This window comes from Prionailurus viverrinus, chromosome B2, assembly GCF_022837055.1.
Source record: "Prionailurus viverrinus isolate Anna chromosome B2, UM_Priviv_1.0, whole genome shotgun sequence".
Lineage (NCBI taxonomy): Eukaryota > Metazoa > Chordata > Mammalia > Carnivora > Felidae > Prionailurus > Prionailurus viverrinus.
The window spans coordinates 7,331,144-7,356,870 of record NC_062565.1 but is presented as its reverse complement, the minus strand read 5'-3'; the positions used below and the strand labels follow the sequence as shown (position 1 = coordinate 7,356,870).

The 25,727-nt window shown below is 43.8% G+C and overlaps 1 protein-coding gene across 6 annotated transcripts in view; it reads left to right on the top strand.

Moving 5' to 3' along the window:
• The window catches only part of LOC125165885 (uncharacterized), an 821,026-nt gene that overhangs the window by 487,059 nt on the left and 308,240 nt on the right, over window positions 1–25,727 (top strand). For 4 of the 6 annotated variants that reach the window (XR_007152254.1, XM_047859337.1, XM_047859335.1 and 1 more), the window contains one exon: window positions 16,871–16,978. The exons of the other annotated variants lie outside the window; for them this stretch is intronic. The gene's annotated coding sequence lies outside the window, so the exon portion shown is untranslated. The remainder of the gene's footprint in view (window positions 1–16,870; window positions 16,979–25,727) is intronic. 6 annotated transcript variants of the gene reach the window in all.

Genomic DNA, 25,727 nt, shown 5'->3' with positions numbered 1-25,727 from the left:
AGAGGGAAAGAGAGAATCCCGAGCAGACTCCATGCTGTCAGCGCAGAGCCTGAAGCAGGGCTCTATCTCCTGAACCATGAGATCACGACTTGAGCTGAAATGAAGAGTTGGCACTTAAGCAACCCAGGTTCCCCCCCAAATTAGATTTCTTCATGGCTACTGTGAACAGTTTTTTATGTTTATAAATCATCATTGAACTCTAAAACTTGGAGTTCTGAATGTATCTTGATTTCTTTTGTAAAATGCTGTAGGGACTACATACACGTCCACACTGTGAGCGCCGCTCTCAAAATGGGCTTGTTTGACCACGTATGCCTTTTAGTAGAATAAAGGTACTGTAGGGGTGGGAAGGGATCTCAAAGATCACATCTGACGGATGAGTCCCTTTTTCTACTGGTAACGGTTCTTCGAAATGTTATGTGAACCAAGATGAGTGCAGCTGATGACGGAGCTGTCTGGAGTCTTTGGGTCCCTTACCTTACGTGCCTGTATTGGTCAGAAACCTAAGTTTCTATTTTTGGTGACTTTGTACTGCACCCAGTTAGCTCAATGGGAACTGTAATTCCTAGAGTCCCTCTCCTGCACCGTTACCGTCTGTGGTTCTTGGTTAGGGTTGAGCACGAGAGAAGCGTGTGCAAGGTTTTGGAGGTGAAGTAAAGCAACAGCCAGTTTTCCCGCTCTGGAGTTCAGTGTAGGAAGCCAGACCCTGCATTGCCCACATGTTGTCGCCTGTCCCCGGCCTCCAGTGTTGGTGTGGAGCTACACTTGGGTCTCCCCTCCTCTGTCTCCTGTGTCCTCGCCCCCATTGGCTTCTCCAGGTCCTAGGACAACGTGTGCAGCCCTGAGGTGACGTTGCCACCTTTTCCTGTAGGACCACGTCAGAATCCGTGTGGGACTTGGTGAGAGACGTGGGTTCCAGCTTTTCCTTGTTGGCCCCTACTTTGTAGCCAGCTCTCCTCGATTGCCTGCCTACTTGAAATACAGCAGTTCCAGACAATTCCAGATTCGAGAACAGACACAGCTTCTCCAATTATGTAAGATTGAATTCCTTTAATTGCTTATTTAGATCACCCACTGTGGTGTGTATCATTTCACTCTGATCAAACTCTGATATGTGATTGAATTGTTTGATTTATCCCCTCCTGTGGTACACACAGTCTAACATACGACAAATATCTTGAAGACCGCTGTTGGTCTTTTCTTCCTATCAATAGTTGGACTCTCTCAACTTTAACGCCTATAATTGCTTCACTTGTTCTCCAGATGGCCTGATTTCCTATTCTCTATCATCACGATAACTATTTTCCAGTTACCCTCCATCCGTTTTATCATATACCCAAAATGTCGTATGCTGTTGCCCAGGTGGGTTGTGACCAGAGGAGAGAAGGGGTGACTAGGATCATTTTTACTCTAGATAATAACACAGCTTGGCTGGATTAGCTAATTTACCATCTCAAAAAACATCATCAGGTTGAATGTTTCAGGATATCCATGTGACAAAGTGGTATCCATGTGGGTACATTGGGACTCGATTTCATGTCGTTTCTCTGCTGCTTCCTTTGGCTTGGGCTTGTCAAGATCTCTTTGAATTCTATACCTGTAGTCGTTGGCTGTCTCCGGTGTTGGTCAAAATGTGAAGTTAAAGACAGGTGAAATCTGGACTCCACTGTTTTTGAGCTTTGTTATTTGAAATGAGTAATTTACCACAATGTCACAGTTTCCCCAATTGTAAGATGGAAAATAAAATGTTTTAAGTCAATGAATATTTGTGTAAGTAAAGAGTAATAGCAACTTTAGAGGTATTTGGGGGGGAAATAATGCATGATATAAAGAAGTTTTTATGTAGCAATCTTACATTATGATAAGTATTCCTTCTTTGGCTTCATCCAGGTCATTGGTTAAAAATGGTAAATCCCTATGTTAATTGTGGTATTACAATAGCTAAGGCAGGGACACAACCTAAGTGGTCATTGGTACATGAGAAGGAAATGTGGCATGTATATACACACAGTGGAATATTACTCAGCCCCTAAAAAGATTGGAATCTTGCCATTGGTGATGTGGAAGGACGTCGACGGTATTATGCTAAGTGAATTAAGTCCGAAAAACAGAAATACTATAGGGTTTCACTTCTTTGTTGATGCTAACAAAACAACAACAAAGAGAAACAGATGCCTAAACACAGAGAACACTGGTGGTTGTGAAGGAGAGAGAAATAGGAGGATGAGGGAAATAGGTGAAGGAGATTAACAGGTACAAAATCCCAATTCTAAAAGAAGTCGTAGGGATGAAAAGTACAGTGTAGGGGATGGAGTCCGAATATCGTAAGACAATAATAGTGTTGAGCATTGCAGGGTACAAAGCTGTTGAATCACTATGTTGTACACCTGAAACTACTGTAAATATTCTTTGTGAACTATACTTCAGTTAAACATAAAAAAATAAAAAAATGTTGCTGCAAAAGGACCGAGGACATAAAACCCTATCCTGGGGACCTTCCTTCTGTAGAAGGTCACAGCAGTGATTCAATGTTGATGCCATTTCAGATCAACTGTTGATTAGTTTAACAAAGGGCCCTAGTATTCGGCCCCTGTTTTTGCATAGTGTCCATTAAGCGGTCATGAGAGCCCTTGTCCAGTCTCTTACTCAAGTCCAAGTATATTTTGTCCGGTGTATTTCCCTGATGTGCCAGCCACTGGCATGTCAGAGAAGGAAATGAGGTTTGTCTTGTCCCTACTGAACCCGCCCATGTGATGGGATAGTTGCTTGCTTTTCTGAGGAATCACGAACCCTTCTTTTAACAATTTGCCAAGAATCTTGTCCAGGATCAACAGTAAGTGTGCCGGTGGTATGTGTTACTTCTCTCTATCTCTTTCTTTATCTTTCCTGTCTTTTTGGCAGTGGGAACTTGGATTTTCATCATCTGGAGTCTTCTGGCATCAATGCCGTTCCTCCCTCAGTATTTAGAAGAAGGGAAATTCAAGAGTAGTAATGAACTTGAGAGCAGGTCTCATACCCATTCCCTTTCTGAGCCTCATGTCACTTTGGCCAGTGTTGTCTACATGCTCAGGAGCATGAGGTGCGTTACGATTGTGAATTTCGAATACTTAAAATCCATGTAATTAGAAGACCTTAGAAATGTATTCCTGTATATTAGAAATGCATTTTAAAATTTTAGCATTGCTTATACTTCCTAAAAGCAAAATCAACATGAAAGCCACTATGTTAAGAACATTATAATAACACTATTTTTGAGAAAAAAAATTGGATTTATTTTTTTTTGAGAGAAGGCCATTCAGTGGAAGTTTTCCTTGACTCTTAATTTAATGTTGACATGCACAAGTGAGGAAACGATTAGCTTTCCAGGTTTTGCTCTAAACAATACTACTAATAAAAGTGGCCACATAGCAATTTATGCTACGTTTCCGACGTTTTACACACGTTAGTCATTTATTACAATCACCTAGCAAGGTGTACAGGTTTGCAAATTGGGGAAATGAGAAAACCGAGACTCAGGCAACTCTAGTCGAATAATAAATGCCAAGCTGGAATTTGAATTGACACCATCTGATTGTAGAGCCACAGGTTTTTTTTTTCCATTTCACCACACTGTAAGGTTAAATGACATTTTCCATTTGACTTTTAAGTTTTGTACTTCCTATGATGGCCATGCTGAGTGACCTTTCATTTGGGCCATGTCCGTGGGAATTGTGTGAATAAAGTTGTGTTACATTAATAAGTTGAATGACAGTTGAGCTGGACTGCTTTGTACATTTCAGTGTAAAGAAATCTAGCAATGAAGAAAAAGCTGCCTTTATCAATTGCTGGTCATAAGCGGAGATTGTGCTTTATTTATTACAAATCAATTAATGGTCCTTTCCTCTAACACCCCATCAATCAATGCATATAAGTTTCCATTGATAAGGATACCTCACCAAAAGAAATCCATTCTCCTTTGTCATTTTGACAGGAGTTAGCTCTGAAGGTGGATTAGTCCAGAATGTGGTAGGGAAATATCCGTAGGCTGAGGCCCAAACCTAATTCTGTTAAGTCAAAATTGTCATAAGAACATTTGACGATCGATTACAAAAGGCTTTCTTCCCTTGTTCCCATAGTCAGGATTAATTTGCTTCTCCGACTGAAGGGTTGAAAACTATTTCTGTTGGTTCATTTCATCGCGCTCGCCCCATTGCCAGATGCTGTAGAAGGAGCTCAAGATAGTGTCTGCTCTGTTTCCCAAGGCTGGGTTTGGAATTTAAACCATTTTAATAGGGAACTGTGTAAGAAAATCTAGTGTAATGCCTAAAAAATGTACAGTTGCAGATCTGCATGTGGCCGCTGGCTGGCTCAGATGCAGGATTTCTATAAGAAGGGTCCAGAAGAATCTTTGGAAAGGAGAAGTTTCATTAACACAGGCTCACCAGAGGAATGTTTGAACCGGGATAAGCACAGTCGAGCCACCAGCCCTGTGCACAGTATTACTAAGAGTGTGCTGGAATGTAGCAGCCCCAGACGGTGCATCTGTGGAATTTTATTTTAAAAAGTGATTGCAAACATGTGAGTATAGTTAGCATGCCCTGCTTTGGGCCCTAATCGTGGTATTTCCATAGTATTTACGGAAATTCATTTTTAACGAAGTTTAAAAACTGGACGTTAAGAATCCTCTCTACTTAGCTGTGTGATAAAAAGCATTCAGGAAACACCGATGCTTCTTTAGTTCATGTTTAACCCCCGGCTGGAAAACTGAACTGCATTTGTGGCCCTTTCCTTCCAGAATGTTGCCTCGCTGTTTTGATTTGTAGAACTTAGATCATGCGGGTCAAATCCTTGACTAGGAACTCAACTACATAAGGTTTACTTCTAAATCTTGGTTTGGTGTGTAAATAGCCTGGGGCGGGGGGGGGGGGCGGAATGTACTTTACCAGAGTCTTCATTAACGAAAGACCATAAGCATTGTTTTTCACTTAGTTTTATTTTATGTAACTTTGATATATAAACGTTGATATTGGACAATCATTTTCCGGATGTTTCTTAAAAACTCAAATCCTAGTCTTGTTCAGTTTGCTCCAGTGTAAATTTTAAGGTAGTTACTTGATCTATTGACATAATCTAGTTTTAGTCTCTCAGAAGTAGAGTGATTAGATTTGGTTTAGAAATTGTATGATTTGTTTAAAATGTGGTATAACTTTAAGACAGGATTATACTACTTTCCATTTGTTAGCCAATGCTTTGGGTAAAAAAAAAAGAATATTTGTGTAACTAAAATACTTTGTCCATTTTCCACAGGTAGCAACCAAACTTTCACCCAATTAAGATTTGTTTTTTGCTTCTGTTAAGCAATCCCGTAAGTGATGGATATTTTTAATTCTTGTAGACACAGTGGATGCAGCTATGTTAAGTTATGCTATTAACATTTTAAAGGTATTCTAAATATACATATTATTCTAAGTATTCTAATGTTGAGGGGCACCTGGGTGGCTCAGTTGGCTAAGCGTCCAACTCTTGGTTCAGCTCAGGTCATGATCTCCCAGTTTCCTGAGTTCAAGCCCTGTGTTGGGCTCTGTGCTGACAGTGCAGAGCCTGCTTGCGATTCTATCTCCCCCTCTCTCTGCCCCTCCCCCACACATGCTGTCTCTGTCTCTCTCGAAATAAATAAACGTAAAAAACATTACAAATTTTCTAATGCTGAACCCTCAAAGAAATCTCCAATGTAAAAGGAATTGAAATCATACATTATGAACATATGTTCTTTGACAACAGCAAAATTAAATTGGTTGTAACAGAAAGCCAACTAGAAAATTCCAAGACGTTGATATTGAACAACTCATGTCTAAAGAACCTACAGGTCAAAGAATGTATTTTGAGATGTTAACAGCGCATACGAAAATATCAAAGACCAGAAGACGCAGTTATAGCACAACTTAGAGGCTAATTTATTGCTTTAAATGCTTCTGTTAGAACAGTATAGATTTTAAAACCTCAAATAAAATTGGCAAAACTATTAAGAAATGGAAAACAAAAATCCTAGGAGTGGCTGCCCCTGCAGGATAAGGGTTGTGATCTGGGAGGGACCCCAGAGGGACTGCCAGGGTTCAGTTTCCTTAACTGATGTGGCATGCAGTGTTTGTTAAGGGCTGGACTGTGTTGTGCCGGAATTCAGGTGTTGAAGCCTCCACCCCCAGTTCCTTTTAATGTCAGCTTGATTGGAGAGGAGGTCTTCAAAGAGACCTTAACCTAAAATCAGGTTTTTAGGTTGGCCCTAATCCTACCTGACTGGTGTCCTTCTAAGAAGTGGGAATTTGGACACACAGAGGGGATATCAGGGAATGGAAAGGACAGGGACCCCCGTGGGAAAGAGGCAAGAGGGGAGCAGTGTGCATGTCAAGGAGAGAAGCCGCAGAAGACACCAGCCCTCCTCACGCCTTGTTCTTGGACCTCCACCCTCCAGAACTGTGAAGAAACTCATTTCTGTTGTGTGTGACACCCAATCTGTGATATTTTTATTATAGCAGTGCTGGCCTTGTAGAGCATCCATATTTCAAACAATTCTTTCTTCTTGTACATATCGTAAGGATTTTTGTATCCATCTCCTATGTCAGTTATAAATGAATGCATAGGTAATGTTCTACTGAGCCTAAATGCTGCCCTTCTGTGCCAGTGCATGCTAATGGCATTTTTGGGACTCTAGGTTGTGGGTTTTTTAAGTTTGTTTTTTTTTTTAAGTTTTATTAACTTTAATTTGACAGAGCAAATGGGGGAGGGCAGAGAGGGAGAGAGAGAGATTCCCAAACAGGCTCTGCACTGGTCATTGCAGAGCCTGATGTGGGGCTCAAAACTCTCGAACTGTGAGATCATGACCTGAGCCAAATTCAGACACTTAACCGGCTGAGCCACCCGGGTGCCTCAGGACTCTAGTTTTAGGGAACAATGGGGATTCAGTAATTTCTTTGGGAAAATTCTACCCCTAAATAAATCTCTCCCTCTCTTCCATCTCCCTTCCTCTCTCTTTTCCTTTCTCCCCATCATGCTGGGATTCTAGAGTTAAAAATGTACTCTTTGGATTAAAGACGTTGTGGTCTCTTCCAAGAATTTATTTTTATACGATGAATATTCTTGGAAAGTAAGACTTTGCTCCACGTGAGGGATTGACTCATCCTATTAGTTTCCCATGTGGTGGCAGGACTGAGAGGGTCAAGGTGGAGGAGTAAATCTGGAGAAGTGTCCGTCAATTGGGCCGTATCGTCTTCTGTCCAGAGCACATACTCTTGGGGACTTCCTTCTCTTCCAGAGCGCCATAACTTTGTGTTTTCATTTTGGTGACAATAATAGAACTAGTATAAATACACGCTGAATCACTTGAGTGGTCATGTTGTGACAAAATCATCCCATGAAGTTTCAGCACCTGTGTTTACACTTGCGTCTCCCCCGTACAAGTAGCCGGCTTTGCTTCTGGCTCACTGTTGATTCATAAATGAGGAGTTTCTACCAAGTTTAGGCTGGACGGCATCCTTTTTCTGGTACAGGTTAATAGGAGAAGTGGGGGGAGAATGGAGCCTCTCTGTTGCCCGGGGTGACGTCAGCCCTCTCCACGTGAGAGAATCCTGCCTGTAGCTTCAGTGCCATAGGCAGGCTGCAAGGGACAAATTAATCGCAGCACACCCTCTTCTATCTAATTCGCGTCATGTCGTTCCGTTGTGTTTCCTAGCGTTTCTTGAGCTCGTCTTCTAAATTTATTTTGGCTTTAGAGTCGGATGCAAGCTTAAGGGGCTTCTGCCTAGTGGTGGTGGATACAGATTTTGAAAACGGAATAAAATAGTTTGTGTCAAAACTGGGAGTAGGAGTGAACTTTTGTGGCTTACTCAGTTTGAAGGAATGCTGGTCTGGAATAGAGCAGAGAAGGCTGGGCTGGGTGGGGGCTGTCACGAGGGATCCTGGGGCACGCGGGAAGGACGGGGTTACGTTAGCTTGGATACTTGGGGGAAGAAGACGATCTGGTAGGTCATTTTGTAGGTGACCTGGAGGAACACGGGGAACTCACAGTCTGACCTACAGCTGGCACTCTGGGTGAGTTATCAGTAAGGGAAGAGCCATCTCAGAAAAATCTGACCTCTTCTGGGTGATTTAGAAACAAATGCATTTCTAAAGCGATTCATTATGAAAATTGAGGGCCGTGCCCTCTGTAAAGGAAGGTGAAGTGGTGTCAGACCCCTTCCATTTAGCTACTGGCAGGTCCTGAGGCCATAAGTGGGGTGTTCTCTTGCACAGTGAGCAAATGGAGCCGGCAGCAGTTGGGAAGGCAGAGGAGCAGGAGACGGCCACTGGCCACCGAGAGCTGACCCCTGCTCTCCACGTACATGGTGGAGCCTCATTCCCGATGCTGAATTCCTCTGTTTATACTGTTACTGAGCTAACCCGATTTCTGTGTCCTTTTTAGTTCTTTATTAACCAATCCCACTTTTAGGTGGCTTCAGAGATGAACCAGCTTTATAATAAATTCCGGAAAGGGAGTCGTGTCTCCAGGTGCTCCTATGGTTGAGCCACATTTTCAGGGAGGAACTTCAGTTGAATGACCGACCTTATGCTCACTTTTGAGAGAACTGTAACCCCAAGTCTACCTAAAAATACCTAAGTCTTCTAAACACAGACATTGCCTGGAAAGTTAACATATTGCTGTTTATCTCTCAGAAATATTACTATATGGAAATAACCATGACAGCGCAAAGTACGGGATTTTATGATTTTTGGGTCTTTTAGCACATTTTATATATGAGGCACAAAAGTGTCCTGCAAAACACTCACTTTTTATTATACTAAAAATGGGCTCATGAGACCAAAATAAAAATTTAGAATTTCATTTTCTTGAAAAAGTAGAATTACCCCTGGATTTCATTAGGGTCTATATATGTGAATCAATACTAATATTTCACTGCCTATGTCATTATGAATATCATGAGAACTTATGCTTTGTATGTTACATGTATAATGAGAAAAATTTTAATATATTCCATCATCCAAAACTATTTTCATTTTCCGTGTTTACCATTTAATCCATTTTGTTTCTTAACCCTGTGGTGGGGAGATTTCAGTGAGTGGAAATCAAGTCTTACCATCTTCCACGGAGGGAAGACCACGTCCTCCTAGAGAGCATTGGCTTGAGAGCACGTGGATTTGAAGCTGGATTTTGTTTGTGGCTTATGTTGTAATTTCCATTTATACAGCATCAAACACCAGGAAGCAATTCTTCTCAAAGGCAAAGAACAGGGTATGAAGGAAAAGGGGAGAAATGCGACTTCCAGAAAACAAGGCATGATACTGAAAATGTATACGTGAAATTGCGACAAAGTTAAGACATGAAGGAAGTATGAGGTTTAAAGATAAAAAAGAATATGATCTTGAAGTATAGTTACAGTGGGTTATAGGACGGGATTAAGGCATAGAGGCGTAGGGACACCTGGCTGGCTCAGTTGGTGGAACACGTGACTCTCGATCTTCGGGTTGTAAGTTCACCTCCCACGATGGGTATAGAGATTACTTTAAAATCTTAAAAATCCAAGAAAGAGAGATGAGGGAGGATAGAATGATGAATAATTGGAAATGTGACCGGGTAGGTTTGAATTAGATATCTTCTTCATAATGAAAGAAGTTGTGAATGTATTAGTAGTTTCTCAGCCGTAAGAAGATGAAAATATGTGCTCCCCCTTTTTTTTCATAAGGCATTCATTAACGTGTTAAATGAAAGAACAATTAAAACATTTCTAGGTGACTTTTTCCTTTGATCAAAGAGGAAGGAGAAAAATGTTGATATCTTTGACATTCACAGTTTTCTACACATGCTAAAACCGTGTGAAGGTAAAAATATAGTAAATGTGTTGTAAATGAATGATAGTGCAGTACACATATACAAATTCTACAGATAGGCTATAGCAGAATTGTAATTTAGATGGCCTAGTGGATTTCCCAGTGATGATGCTCGCCTAAAGTTCTAATTTTACCTCCCCTGCAGGTGGTAGGTGGGACTTACGGATTGCAAATATTTATCGTAACACCCACAGCAAGCCTTTTCTGTTGCTTTTGCAATAAGTAATCCATGCCATGGACTAGCATTAAAGGCAGCACGGTGGAGGTTTATCTGTGTGCTAGTCTAGTAATTGTAATACCAGCCTTCAGGTTAACTCTTTTACTTAGATTATAGGGATGGAATAGTGTTAACCTACATTGCATTCTGTGTACTCAGCAATGTTGTAAGGGTGTCCTGGGTGTCATCACATTGAAACTTCACGGCAATATAATGGAGTAGATCATTATTTTATACCCATTTGTCAGTTGAGGAAACTCCGTGAGGCTCAGAAGAGACTTGTCTCCAGTCAGATGTGTAGGAAAAAAATGGAGTCAGGATTTCCACCTAGACTGCTTGCTCCGGGGCTTTTAATCAGTCTCCTTACAGCTCCCCAAGGAAGTTTGGATGCTCCTTAATGTAAGCCACAGAACTGGGATTCTAATTTTGGAATTACATAATGAACTGCTTTTACAGTGTTTCAGCCATTCTATATTTAATGGTATATTGATTTTTTTTTTTAACCTGGCTAAGAAAATGTAACGTTTGACTACTAGACTGGCCATTTTCCTGAGTGGTTTTTCAGGTGTCATACTGATAAGTACATACTTTTACTCTGTACAGGTGTATTATTCAGTTGCTTTGAAATCTAGAATTCTTTGTGGATCTTCTACACCTTCAGACTTCAGTTCTCCTTGGTTTGATTTGCTAAGATTGGGTACTGCTACAAATGAACTTTTTTCTTTCAGGGAGATGGGTATGGTGTATCGTTGCTATGTGTTAGGCTAGTGTTACCTGAGGTTCCCTCCAAGGGAGAGAGCCACGTGGATGTTGTGGAGAAGGGAAGAGATAAGACCTGTGTATATATAGCATAAATCTGCCTGAAGTTAGGAATTTTGATGTACAGAGTAAAGAATGGACTTAAGATCCCAGAGGGTATGGAAATCCCATTTTTGAGTAGTCAAAAAGCTGGTAGTTCTGAATAGTAAAACTCACTTTGCTAAACGTCTGAGCGTGTTCCATGTATATTAAGTCATTCTTAAGGAATTCCTTGGAGATGTTGACTTGTAGACCTAAGTGGATTGTATGCTTTTAATAACTTCTAAACCAGTCTGAAAGATTTTTCTGGAAAAAAAAAATGCACGATTCCATGTTTCAAGTCACGCTACCTACTGTCAGTCGGTTAATGAACGCTTGAAACTATGTGTAGCATGGCAATACTATGTGAGTGGCTACCACCATGCCTTTTCTAATCCATGAACATTTATGTATAGGGTGCTCACTCTGTTGGAGCAAAATACTGTGTGTTAGGAACCATAGGAAAAATTAACAGCCTGTATTCTCAGCCAGTCCTTGGGTAGCTGGTGACCAGACATCTGAGTAGCAAATAGGTACTTGTAATACAGGTAGTAGGTAGTCCCAAACAAGTGCTATTTCATTTGGGGTAACCTATTCAGGGGAGTGAACATATAATATTATGTGGAAGAGACCTAGGAGGTAGGATTTTGCGGAATTACATTGAATAAAATGATGGAAGGCAGAAAGTCGACCTTGGGGAATAATAGTCCGAAGAAGACAGTGGAACTAATGTCTGTTGAGGATGTGGGGGGAGAGATTAATTTGACTGGAGGGAGAGGCCTTTTAAGGCAAACTGAGATCTCAGATCTGCATTGCTCATCAGAGTTGTGAATGTATGTTGTTATGATTAAGGGTAATTTTGGAAGGGATTCTTAAGTTTGAAAGCTAAGCTCAGGAATCTAGTGCAACATTTCTAAAGGTGAATTCTTGATCCCCCGTGAAGTATTCAGTGAAGATGTGTTCCATGATCAGTTAAGTGTTAGTGACACTTCACAAAGTTTCTGTGGACTTCTCCAAGTCTTGAATATACTCATGTGTGTGGTGCATTCCCAGAAGGAAGGGCCATGGCATGCTAATGTCTCACACTTTGAGCACAGAATCTTTGTTTCCTAGAGAACTCGTGAACAGCTACCCTGTGTACTAGTTTGCTGGTTTGTGCTGTTTGGAAAAGGTGGTCTCAGGTTGTTCTGTGTTGGGACGAGGCATTGAAAACCATTCTGAAGTGGGCAAAACTAAGTGTGACTTTTTTTTTTTAAACGTTTAATCAATTTCCGGAGAGAGAGCATGCGTGTGCGCAAGAGAGACTGAAAGTGTGTAAGTGAGTGTGAGGGGAGGGCAGAGACAGAGAGGGAGACATAGAATCTGAAGTAGGCTCCAGCTTCTGAGCCATCAGCACAGAGCCTGATGTAGGGCTTGAACCCATGAACCGTGAGATTATGACCTGAAGTTGGACACTAAACCAACTGAGCCACCTAGGCATCCCTAAGTGTGACTTCTTTTTTTTTTTTTTTTTTTTTTTTTTTTTAAATTTTTTTTCAAAGTTTATTCATTTTTTTTTGGGACAGAGAGAGACAGAACATGAACGAGGGAGGGGCAGAGAGAGAAGGAGACACAGAATCGGAAACAGGCTCCAGGCTCCGAGCCATCAGCCCAGAGCCCGACGCGGGGCTCGAACTCACGGACCGCGAGATCGTGACCTGGCTGAAGTCGGACGCTTAACCGACTGCGCCACCCAGGCGCCCCAAGTGTGACTTCTTAATAAGCCAGCCTGCAGGCTTTTTTAAAAATTTATATATTTTTAAATTTCTTAAAATTTTTATTTTTTAATTTACATCCAAGTCAGTTAGCATAGAGCCTGCATTTTTAACTTTGGTAGGCCTAGATATAAGCAGCTAAGAATTTTAAGGTGCAGAGAAGTCCCAAAATTTCATGGAATCCTAAGGAAGTCCTTTACGGGAACTAATTTCAAGGTATATTTTAAATTTAGGGTTTGTTTTTCAGTGCTGTGTTCTGGCTTGTGCCGTTCTCACCGATGTTGAGTTTAAAAGACTTTTGTTGATCATAGTTATTCAATCATATTGGCATCACATTCGGTATTAGGTGCTATGAGAAGGTGGTGGTGTGGACGAGAGAAACCCGGCCACCCACATTTCCTGTAACATCCCCCACACCCACCGTGGTGTTGAAGGAAGGACTCACTAAGACCTCATGTAATGGATAAGGACATGGTGGGACTATGGTGGTTTCCAGTCTTTCTGGCAGCTGTTGATAAAGCTTTTAATGCTATGTCTAGCCGTCCACTTCTAAAACTCCATTCGGATTTGTCCTGGTAGAATCGTGCGATCTAATACTTGTGTTCTATGTTGTCACTTCTGGATTGTCACAGGATTGTCCAAGTTGGGATTTAAAAATCATTTCCTCCCCTGCCCATACTTGAAACTGAATCACATGGCAAGTTGCGTTTCATCAATAAAATCCTTGGTTGCTTTTTTTCTCTGCCTTTCCATAACTAATGTTTAGAGGCATTTTCTCCTTTAAGTTTTGAAATAAGGTAGCAAATAAATAGCTTACATAAAACTAGCCACTTGAGGATGTTTGATCCAGAGAAATGTTATGAGAATCAAAAATACAATTCATTGGATTGTTAGTTGTGAAGGGTTTCAGTTAAAATCTATCCTTCCCAAAGATATGACTACTTTCATTAAAAATTAATGTTTCACCTGTATGAGCATGATTATGTACTAGATGTTTGTATAATTCTTTGAAACTCACACTAGAATTGGGGACGATGGGAAGAAGAATTAGGAGCATATAAAGTGCAAGATAAATCCTGAAGTTCTCTTAAAAGCCACATTGTATTTACTCCAAACTCTACTTTAAAAAGTAGATAAGCGTGTCTTTTAGGAGAATCACTTTTTTCTGGGAGCGGATGCTTACAACCGCTCTGGTCTTTCAGTATAGCTCATTTCATTGTCTTTTGTCACCCTAAATGGTCAAAAGTTTCTACATCCAAGTGGAATCTTTTTTTTTTATTTAAACTATCTTCAGAAAGTGTGTGTGTGTGGGGGGGGGCACTATTTGGGTTTGTTTGTATCTGGTACTCTTGGAGATTTTTGAAATAATCAAAAAACACTTAGGTCATAGACAATGTTTACTGTCTTTAAACAATAGTTTACTTTTCTTTTTAATAGGAGATGTGGTATTGGAGCATGTATTTGAGAAACAGGATAGACAGCGTGCAGATGGAGTGTGAGACACTGGAATCCTGCTTAGATCCAAGTCCTGGCCCCACTACACGCTAAGGACGTAATTTGGGGTGACTTCGTCCATCTGTGCCTTGGTTTCTCCTCACATAAAATGGGGTCAGTGATCATCCTAACTGTTGCATACAAGTTTGTGAGGACATTGAAGAGTTTAAAATATTACCAGGTACATAATAAACATTACATGAACGTTGGCCATTTATAGTGGTTTTGTTTGTAATATGATGACTGGGACATCTTTAGCAGGAGGCTAGGACTTGATTGTCATGTCCATATCCTTCTCCCTCCAAGGATTGACAAGCTCCAGAACTTTCTGTCTCTGTAGTTGTAGAAATGACTTCCAGCTTTGTGTTCCTTACCGGAAGCTGAAAATAATCTAGGAGAATGTTTGATTTACCTTCCTCGTTTGAGAAACCTTCTTTGGCTCTTTGACACTGAAGCTCAAAATGTTTAGGGTCCTAAGAAACCAAAAACATGTTTGTAAAAGGTTCTTGTGTTTGTCCATGGCAAGGAGTGGGCGGGCACTAAAAATACAAGACTCCGCGTACCTGTTGGTGACGTTGTTTTTATTTCTTGTTGTCATGGTAGTAAGTGACCGAAATCAAAGTATTAGCCATAATTTATTTATGTAGTTAAATTCATAGAACTCCATTGAACGTCATTACTGACCATAAAATTGAGCTTGATATTTTAGGATGACTTTTGGTTGTTAGATGTTTGTCTTTGAAGCCCAACCTCATCTCTGAAGTATTTCCAAGTTCTTTGGTTTAGGATTTTTCCTGATAGTCTGCCACTAAAATCAGAAACTGTGATGTGTTTGAGAAATTCCAAAACCTTTCCATCTCATAGCCCCTGAATTCTTTCTATAAACGGTTTCCCTAAGACTATATTTACTATTTCAGCTTCCTTCCAGAGTGGTGACTTTGAGCCCTATACCTACAGTGCACATGGACCTTCTGGAAGACACTTCATTTGGATTATGCCCTCTCCGCACCTCAAATTCCATGTTTTCACAAACAGAATCACTTCTCAACCTGTGTCCACCTTCTTTCTTCCCAGTGACTTATTAGCGATCTCCTTGATCTTCTTGATACTGAGCTGTGATCCTCGGGAATTTTTACCTTTTTCTCTGTTCCTTTATTCTCTTCATGTCTACGGTCCCTCATCCCTTTCAGTCCCCATTAGAACTCTTTGTTTTCCCCCCAACTACCTTTCCTTCGACTCTTTGCTTGCTTCTTCCCTGACCAGGAACTCATGGCTTCGTGCCTAGATCATGACACCAGCCTCCTAACTAGTCTCTAAAAGACAGGGAATCAGTCTTCTCTTGGCTGTGGATCTTTCTGATTAAAGCCCCTATTTTATGTTTCACTCCTGATCTAAAACTTCTGGTGGTTCCCTGTAAAACCCATCACTTGCCCTTGACATCTTCTGTCTGGCAGTAAGCATTCATTTTCTGTGCGTAGCTTCGTAACTCCTCTCGGGCTCTCGCCTACCTGCTTGTGTGGCATTCCCTTGGTATCTCCTTCACCCACACTGCTCCTCTCTTGTCTTGGATCCATTTCTCCTGAGCTTCAGCTCCTGTCTTCCCCTGGTCTTTCATGTACACCCTCACTTAAAGACTCCTCACCTTCATTTCTCTCTCTTATTTCATGCCTTATATGGATACCTGTTACCTATCCATTTATATATTTGTTTTGTTTCCTGTTTTTATATTTCTGTTTTTTAGATTTTCCATCTTCCTGGTTTATCAATTCCTATGTTTGTATTTGTCCTCTATTTGATAAAGTAGGCACTAAATCGAAAAATGTGGAGTGGATCCATGGTCACATCTTGGGGGGGGGGGGAGCCAACATATGCATAGCTGTGCTGGGGTTCAAATGAGGCATTCTGGAGCAATGTTCATAGAAATACAGGCGTAAGGTGCTGTGATTGATGGTTGGTCACGTTCTGGGCTTTTGCTGCTGATGTCCTTTTTTTCTGGAATAGCAACACTTTTCTTAGACTTCACATGACCTTCAGAGTTCAGTGGGAGACATTCCTAGACTTCACGTGACCTTCAGAGTTCAGTGGGAGACAATGAGGTGTGTTGGCATATAGGTCTTCGTGAATAAGAGCCTATGAGCTCGTGCTTATTTATTTCCATATATTTTACTAGGTCTTAGATCTTACTAGGTTCTCTATGGATGTTTGTCTTGTCTAAAAGCTTACTAAGATGGAGGTGCTGTTTTCTTGTCACCTCAGTACTGCTGGGGTCTCCATTAGACGACCAAAACCCAATGTTTCTTGACCCACACGATGGCTTGAATATTCTTAGTCCTTTGCGTGTTGTTGTTACACCTTACCGCCGTCCCTCACTGCCACTCTGGTGCTGCCCCTCTTTCTGCATTTCAGCTGGTACTGGGTGCTTGCGTTCTGCCACGGAGCACTGTTCGTTGAGCATTTTGGTGAGGAAGAATAGAACATTGATAGCTGTACGGCCCAAAGGAGTGGGGTTTTTGTGTGTTTGGTAAGCATATGTTTTCCTTCACAGGTCAGTCCACTGCTTTCTCCCCCTTATTTCTTTCCCCATGTGGTCCGTATGCGTGCATGTACTGTTTTGGGTTTCCTCTTTGTAAGATCTGCATTTGCTGCCCCAGCAGTGCCTAACTTGACGTCCCTGCAAATTCAACACCTGTGCTGTCTTTTCCGTCCTCAGGTCATCTCCAACACGCACGTCCTCCTCCCCTGCCCCATCCACGGAGACTTCTCTGGTGTTCGTTCCCCAGATGCTCCCAAAACTCACAGAAAAGGGAAAAGACTAACGGTAAGAATTTTTTTCTCCCTCTGCCTTGAAAACTTCTTACTCACTTTTAAGTGCTGCCAGTGCAAGAGTTCTCTTAAGAGGGAGTGTTAGGGGTGTAGTTAAAAAATGTTGATTTTGGATTCCTGTCGTGGTGATGATCCAGGAGGAAGAAGGTGAAAGAGCATTTTACAGGTAACTTTTTCAGGTGTCCGTATATAAAAAAAATTTTTTTAATGTTTAGTTTTGACAGCATGAGCGGGTGTGGGGCAGAGACAGAGGGAGACGCAGAACCCGAAGCAGGCTCCAGGCCCTGAGCGGTCAGCACAGAGCCCGACGCGGGGCTCGAACTCAAACTGCGAGATCGTGACCTGAGCTGAAGTCGGGACGCTGAACTGACTGAGCCACCTGGGTGCTCCCACTCATCCATACATTTTTAACAGATCCAGGATTCTGTTGGCTTCTAGCTGCCACCCCTGGCATGACCCACTGGTACCTTAAACTCGATAGAGCCAGAGACAAACTCATTCTGTCTGTCCTCCTGTAACCTTTTTCTTTCAGTCTGGTACTCCAAGATTGGCAATGTCACTTTTTGGCTGGCTCCATGCTGTACCAACCACTCACTCCCTGTGCAAGGAACTTGCTAGGTCCTCTAAATATTTTCCAGTCTGCCACCATTATCCCTTTCTCTCTGGCCTCCGTCTCCAACCATGGCATGTTCAGTCCCGTTCTTAGCGGGTTGTGTAGGTTACTGTGGATACCACCCCCCCTCCCCGTTTCCAGCCTCCTGAAATGGATCTCCTTGAGTTTCATTTCTTGACTAAAGGGCTAGCTTTTTGGCGTTTTATGTCTCATTTCCATAATTGTCCCACACCTGGATCCGTTGAGGTCTTTGGTTGTCTAGTTCTGGTCTAGTTCCTGAGTCCGTCTTGATTGAGCATGTAAATGTTTTCCGTCCCTCTCTTCCATATCCAGTGGGCACTTTACATTAAATTAAGTGACTATCATAGGCCAGAAAGTTGGGGGCTCCGTGGTTACCTCTGAGTTGCTGTATCTCTGATTGTCCCCAGTACGATTCAGACCCAGTCTCCTTCCCTTGTGTGTCATTGTTTCATGGTTATGATTTGGAGTTCTTCTGTCCGTTTTGTGTTGACCTAGTCGGGGCTTTTATCCGGGTCCCAGTGTCTGATTGTTGACCAGTTACTTAGTGGAGTAATCCAGCCTCTGTATGTGATTTCACCTTGGACTTTCACTTCTTGATAGTGCTTTCCATCTGATTGTGGATTGACTGGTGACGGTGATACCCATAAGCACGGAGGGGACTCCTTTCTCACTGTGTACTTCTTACGATTACTGTAATCAATTTCTGCAAACGTAGTGGCTTAATCAATACATTGGAAGTTTAGGTGTTCACGGGACCACTTTCCCCACAGGGAAATTCTTTCGGGAGAATCTGTTCCTCGTCTTTTCCAGCTTCTAGTGGCTGCTTCACTCCAGTATCTGCCTCCATGGCCACCCTGTCTTCTCCCTCCACCCTCCTCTTAGAAGCATAATTGTGACTGCATTTATGGTTCAGGTGGATCATCCAGAATAATCTCCCCATCTCCGGATACTTACTTGCAACAGCAAAATCTTTGCCACGGAAGGGAACCCATCTAGTTTCCAGGAATTAGGATCTGTCACATTCGGAGGCCATTACGCAGACTATTACCCCACGGTGGTTTTACTCCCCAAATGTGGGCCTGCTAATTCTCATGGAAACCCTGCTCCTGACTATTCCTGAGCCACGGTCAAGCTTGCCAAGCCCTTGGGCATCTCTGCCTCCTTATCCGTCTTACCTGTACCTGGACAATTGGCCTCAGTCCTATATATTAAGTTATAGAGATTAGCAAGTCCCTTTTCAAAAAGATCACCCCCTCGATGCACCCTCTCTATCTCTTACAAAGGCCTTGCCATTCAGGGCCTCCCAGATGGTCTCCATGGTGCTTCAGTTATGTAGGACACATCTTGACATGCTGGGAAGTGTGGGCTGCTGTTTACTTCTCCAGAATGCACTTTTCTCTTCTTCGGTACTTGGTGAAGTATTATTCATTCCGTGCGGTTCTGTTCAAGTGTTGGGTTCTTAGAAACTCCCCCGAGCTCCTCCCTTCCCTCCTTTTCCACGTGGCATTAATGACTTCTTCCCTCCATTCTTCCTCAGCGCTCTGTTCAGACTTCCTTCTGACCCTTGTACTTGATTGTGTCTGAACCTCCTCCTTGCTAGACTGGGAGAACCGGGGATAGGATAGTATTCGTGGTTTTAAAATTTTTGTGACACGTGACAAGTGTTTGACCTAATACAGAATATAAGAAGTGTTTAATCATTTACAACTTTCCATAATTCAGAGTATCTTAGGGCATATAGCTATTCAGTACTCTTCTCCCCATTTCCTTATGAATCCTAAAGTAACTGTTTTCCTCAGGTGAGAATTCGTTCCTCGTCTTTTCCAGCTTCTGGTGGTTACTTCACGCCAGTATCTGTCTCTGCGATTGCTTTGCCTTTGTACAGTCCATTTTGGCTTATGTTTCCTGTGCAAATTAATTAAAAATATTCTAATTTATGTATTTCTCACTTCAATTTTTTTTTGAGAGAGAGCACGCACACACAAATGGGGGAGGGGTAGAGGTGGGGGATAGGGGATCTGAAGCAGGCTCTGCATGGACAGCAGAGCCTGACATGGGGCTCGAACCCACGAACCATGAGATCATGACCTGAGCAGACAGGTCATGATAGACACTTCAGCTAGACACTTAACTGACTGAGCCACCCAGGTGCCCCCACATTTAAATTTTTAATTGATGTCAAGGGGTCACTATGCTTATTCCTCTGTGGAACCAATTTACCTTCATAAGTGATTTCATGAAACCTGACTCTACAGTCAAGGGACCGTCTTGTTGTGGATCTGTACTTTTGGGCCAGAATTTGGAATTTGATTGGTTGGGGCTGTTACTTTGAACTTATTGGCAATTTGTTGAAACAAAACCTTTTCTTTTCTTTTCTTTTCTTTTCTTTTCTTTTCTTTTCTTTTCTTTTCTTTCTTTTCTCTCTCTCTCCCTCCCTCCCTCCCTCCCTCCCTCCCTCCCTCCCTCCCTTCCCTCCCCTGCAGATGTTTTGTTTTGTCTGAGTAGATCTGAACCAAAGTTCTTTTCCCCACCTTGTCCCTGCAAGCTCGAGACGGCATTGCCCATTGCCTTCCTGATTGTCAGTGTTCTGCCCCGGGAGGTACGTGCCGCATACCTGTGCCGCGTCCCCGTTTCCTAGCTCTATAGCCTTGAGCATCTTAGGAGTTTGGTAGATGGTGCTGGTATCTTATTACCTTGCCTGTCTTATATTTATGAGCAACTCAAAGGGCTTTGAGGATTTTCTTTCTTTCTTTTTTTTGTATCTAATCTTCTAACAACTCTCTGAGGTAGGCAGCATGAAGTGTTATCTCATTTTGCAGATGTCACAACAGAGGTGTACCACACCATGATGGAGGCCCTGCAGCAAATCACGGGCCCAGTGCACAACGTCTCCCTGACTTCTAACTTCCGTTTCTCTCATCTGGATGCCAGACGACTTAATTTTAATTTTGAACACCTATGCCCATTTGGGTTTTGCTAGAAGTATTGGCAGCCCTCCTGGGGGATGCAGTGCCGCTCCAGTTTTAGTGTGAGTTTTTCTGTCTTTTGTGTCCTTCCTCGTTGGTTACACACACCTACATGTGTGTGTGTGTGTGTGTGTGTGTGTGTGTGTGTGTGTGTGTGTGTGTGTATGTGTCTGCATAATGAAAAATGATATGTCTTCTTTCTTTCAAAAGAATTGATACACAAAATTGGGTTCTACCAATGGGTTACTTGGTCTGGGAAAGGCATGCAAATATATGAGATGGTGGCATTATTAGTCTGATATTTTGTGACTATCTTGTCATTTGAGTATACCTCGTTGACATTAGCTACAGACAGGAAAACGTTTAAAAATATAGTTTGTGACGACAGTAGGAATTGTTAGAAAGTGAAGGCCGATGTTAACAGGGATAATTTTTTTTTTTAAATTTGTTTAAATGTTTGTTTCTGAGAGAAAAAGACAGAGTGCGAGTGGGGGAGGGGCAGAGGGTGAGGGAGACACAGCATCCGAGGCAGGCTCCAGGCTCTGAGCTGTCAGCACAGAGCCCGATGCGGGGCTCGAACTCACGAACCGGGAGATCATGACCTGAGCTGAAGTCAGATGGTCAACCAACTGAGCCACCCGGGCGCCCCTAAATGTTTTTTGTTAGATAACGCTTCATGCAAATGACCGTCTCCCCGAAATGGGCTGCTACTATAACTTCCATGTACTTTTCCTCAAAATGTGAAGGTTGTCACTTTTCACTTAGAGTTAATGACTTTTGGGTTTTTTTTTTCTTTTGAATTTCAAATTGTACCGTAAATGTAAGTTCCTGATGAGATCTGTCCGGGTCTTTAAAGGGAGTGTCTTGAGGGGCTCTGCGTCTGCGGGCACAGTGTGGGGTAAGTCTGCTTTCTTCTTGATGACCGAATCTGGAACGTCTCTGTCCTTCACGGAGCGGCCTTCGCTCTAGCGAGGTGTAGTGTTCCTGGAGTCCCTGGGGCCCGGTTTCGTTTCCCGGCTGTGGCAGGGTGGTGGGGCCGGCTGTGACCAGCCGCCCTGGGGATCAGCCCGGAGACCTCTGATCTCCCTGAGCCCCGGGAGGGCGTTTCGAGCACCTGGGGGCCACCCTCCCCCTCGGTCAGCCTCGCCTCCCACCCCCAGCTCTTGGGAGTGCCACCCGGCTGCCGCGTTCCTGCCTGGAAGCCATGTGGGGGCGGGGCTGAGGCCACCCAGGGCTTGCGTGGAGCAGCTATGGCTGCAGAGAAGGTTCTCACTTATCTGTGCTGAACATGGGTGGCCGGGATCCCTTAGGATCGTGCAGTGTCTCACTGTCCGGGGGTGGAAGCTCGTTGTCCTCCTCCCAGCTTGTCGTCTGAAGCTGTCTTGTATGGCTTCCGGCTTTTGCTGACTCACAGAGGCACGCGGGACAACTCGGTCCCTCCCACGCTCCCTCACCCCCATTTCATGGTTCTTGAAAGGACTCCGAAGAGAACCCATCTCCCTGCTGGGGGGTGGGGTCACCGCTTGAACCTGACGGAGAGGGAGGTGTTCACCCAGGTCCACCAGGTCTGAAAAACTTCCTCTTCCTCCTTCCCTGCTAAGTGGTGTCTTTTCCGTTCCCGTCTCGCCCCTGGGAAGTGCCCTGGGCTGAGCCACAAGCCGACGTGTGGCCGGCGAGTGACTCCGGATGCCTGCGTCACGCTGGGGCGCTTCTGCACGTACGTGAGTGACAAAGAGGGCGTTTTGGTTTCCCCGACGGAAAGTGGTCATTTCTGACGACCGGTCGATGAAGAAGGCTTCTTCGCCCATCTCTCTCCCTTGTGCTGAACTGTCACGAAAAGGGACGAAGGGCCGGATTCCTGGCGCGTGGCCCGGGACGCTTGGTGGAGTCTCTCTCAGCAACACAGAGTCACAGAGCGGCCGGCTCGGTGCCTTTCGGAGGCCGGAGACCCAGCTTACTCCCGGTGGAAGCTTCAAGTTTGGGAAGACGCGCTGTAATTTGGCGAGGTTTGGCAGGCACCCGCGGGCCCGGCAGCCACGGGGACTTGGGCCTGAAAACCTAGACCGTCGGCTCTCCTCCTCAATGACTCTGGCATCGTGTCATTAGCGCCTTCTCAGGGGCAGCGGCAGTACCACACTGTAGCGGTCGTTTTTTGTTTTGTTTTGTTTTGTTTTTCTGGCAATAACGGTCTTAGGCTGTTTCAGCATACAATAAGACTTAATCGAGGCCAAAGTGAACGCGTGTGTAGACAGCATTCCTAACTTGGTAGCTTGGGTAAACTCCTTGGAATTACCCGCATGTGCTAGTTGTGCCCTCGAAAATGCCGGTTATATCGGATCCCCTACTTTGTGTGGGTCACTTCTTGCCCACGTTAGAGAAGTCCTTTAACGGGTAACTCGCACACCTTCCTCAGTGATATTTTAGACTAATAACAACATACAAAAATAGTCTCTGGCCTCTATTTTGTTGTCATCAGCTCACGAAAATACTGCCAAAGGGCCAGAAAACAAAACTTTCTCGTGTTTTACGACACAGCTCCCCAGGGCCCCTCGGCCTGGTTTGTTCTTAGTAATTTTCAGAAGCAATTCTGTCCGTGAGCTCTGCATCAGTGTTCAAGCAAGCTGCAGCCTGGTACACTCCGCCAGGTTCTAGGTGATGGAAGGTTCTGGAAAGTGGATCATTTCCCCCCCTCTGGGAGACAGTCTACGTTTTAGATGGTGCATGTATTGCATGTGTGGTGTCTGTGTGTTTGACATCTACATATATAGCTTGTGGTACAAAAATCGTGAAAACTTTCATTTTCCCTAAGGCTTATGTCCAAGTGCTTGTGCCTTGAATGCAGATTATAATAAACAGAGGCAGTCTGTGTCTGGAAACGCTGGACATCTCTGCCTGAGTTAGCGCTCTTGTTCCAGGCCTCAGGGGACCAAGACAGAGGGTGTTTCTCTACTTTGCCCTGGAGCCCCTGAGCCTTTGCAGATTGACATAGCTGCTTTTCTCTGTGTGCAGGATCTTGCCTCCAGCCCCCCACAGCTGTGGGGCTGGTGGGGGGGGCGGTGGCAGGGCGGGGGAAGGTAGAGAGAAGTGGGAAGGAGATCTATGGTTGAACCTCTGCTGTCAAACACGGTGTTGGATGCCGTACTTGGATTGCACGGGATCCATCGCACAGCCGTGGAGAGTAGGTATTTTATAAGGGAGGCAGTGTAGCGCTTCAGAGCTCAGACTTTAGAGCCAGTCCGCCAGGATTTCGTTATCAGTTGGCCACTTTTTTAAAGTATGTGACTTCCCAGTGCCTCAGTTTCCCCATTGGTAAGGGGAGTGTCATACTGGCCCGACCTCAATTGTTCGTTGTTGAGATGAAAGAACTGCGGGGTGCTTACGAGAACGCCTAATGTACAGCAGCAGGTAAACACTTGTTAAATAAAGGGGATAGAAATAGAGGTTCATTGCCCTGTTCATAGAGCAAAGTAGCTGGGTGAGGTCAGAGCTTGGGTCTCTTGGCTTGAAGCAGGTGATTGTTCTAGCTCACTGCTCACCATCCTTCCTTGCTTTTCTTCCCCATTTTGTTTGACTTGGTATCCTGAGTCCATTCTGTTCCTTCCTCCTCACCTTGCCAGATCTGGGGGTGGGGCTGGGGTCATCCCTCTATCATCCTGGTTTTCCCTGTTGTTGGACCTTGTCAAGACATCCTAGGGCCCACGACTTAGAGCTTGAATGTTAAAGGTGGTCCACGGAGGCAGGTGATAGGACTTTGGGGTTGCATGGACCATTTTAGATGCATGGTCAGTCTCTTAGGATAGAAAAAACGATTGTTTGTGTCGTGTGTGTGTGTGTGTGTGTGTGTGTGTGTGTGTGTGTGTGTGTGTGTCGCTTCCTTTCCTCCCTCAAACATGGAAGCATCCTGTGAGCAGGGTCTGTGCCCCAGACTTCCCATTGTACTTGCTCCAAGCATTTGGCTTTCTGCTGAGCACAGAGATAGCAGCTCAGGGGTGTTTGAATCGAGGAAGGAGAGCACCACGTTTCACGGCCTTTTCCTGTCTCTAAACATAAAATGCCATGGGGCAGTCTTTTTCCTTTTTACGGTGGCAGGTTCAAGAGTTTATGGACTTGGGGATCTTTGACCTGTCCTGTCTTCCCCTGGCCACTTCTCCCGGAGTTTCTGGCGTAAGCTTGTGTCCTTCTCTCGCAGGTCTCCAAATGCTGTGAAGTTGGCTTGAACCTGTGAACCTTCTGCCAGCTCTCCGTCCTTTACACTCTCTTAAGAAATGCTGCTAAAGATGTAGACCGTATTTACAAAGTCCTTAGGTGTGGCCGTGAGGAACATAGCATTCGGTCTCCAGAACTGAAACTATAGAAGGGGTTTGATGACTGTTGCCTTGGTCCCGCCTAACTCACCTACCCGTGTCCAGTTTATTTTGGACGGGCATTTTCAGGAACGTTAACATTTATGTAAACTGCAGTGGGGTTTTCGACTAAGGATACAGGGTCCTTAAGGCAAGACAACACTATTAATAGCGTGTGGATGTGTGTGGTTTATTTTTGTTTTCAAAATGGAAATGTCTCTTTGGTGTTTTGGCATATGCTCTTGGATATGTGGAAAGATGAGAAAACATCATTTGGGAAACTCAGCACTCCTACCATATTAGGAAATTTACAGTGCCTCGGATTTCACATTTAGTGTTTTAATTGCCTGGTTTGGTAGTAGAAAAATCTCAAACGTCTCTCTTTTCATTTGAAGCTGCCACCACCTCCCCCCCCCCCCCCACCCCTCTCCAGCAGTGGACTACAGCCAGCTTCTCCTTCCTGCTCCAGCCCCAGCATATGGCCCGAGCAGTTGTCCTGAGAACGCAGTTCATCACATGGAGATGTTGACTTCTGACATAGGCCATTGTTTCCTGTGTTGCTTGTAAATATCCTAGAGGTGCAACGAAAATGGAGTTGTATTTTCGAAACTTTGAAGACCTGTTGGAATAGAGGGTGCTCCTCCAAACCTTCTGTAAGGTCCATGAGAGGTGAAAGAGAATGTTGCCATTGTGGTCGCGGGACAGCATCGAAGACCCATGCCTGTACGATAAGAGAACACAGACGGAGACCGCATGGCAGGGTGGAGAATGAACAGAAGTTGAATGGTGCATGGAGTTGAG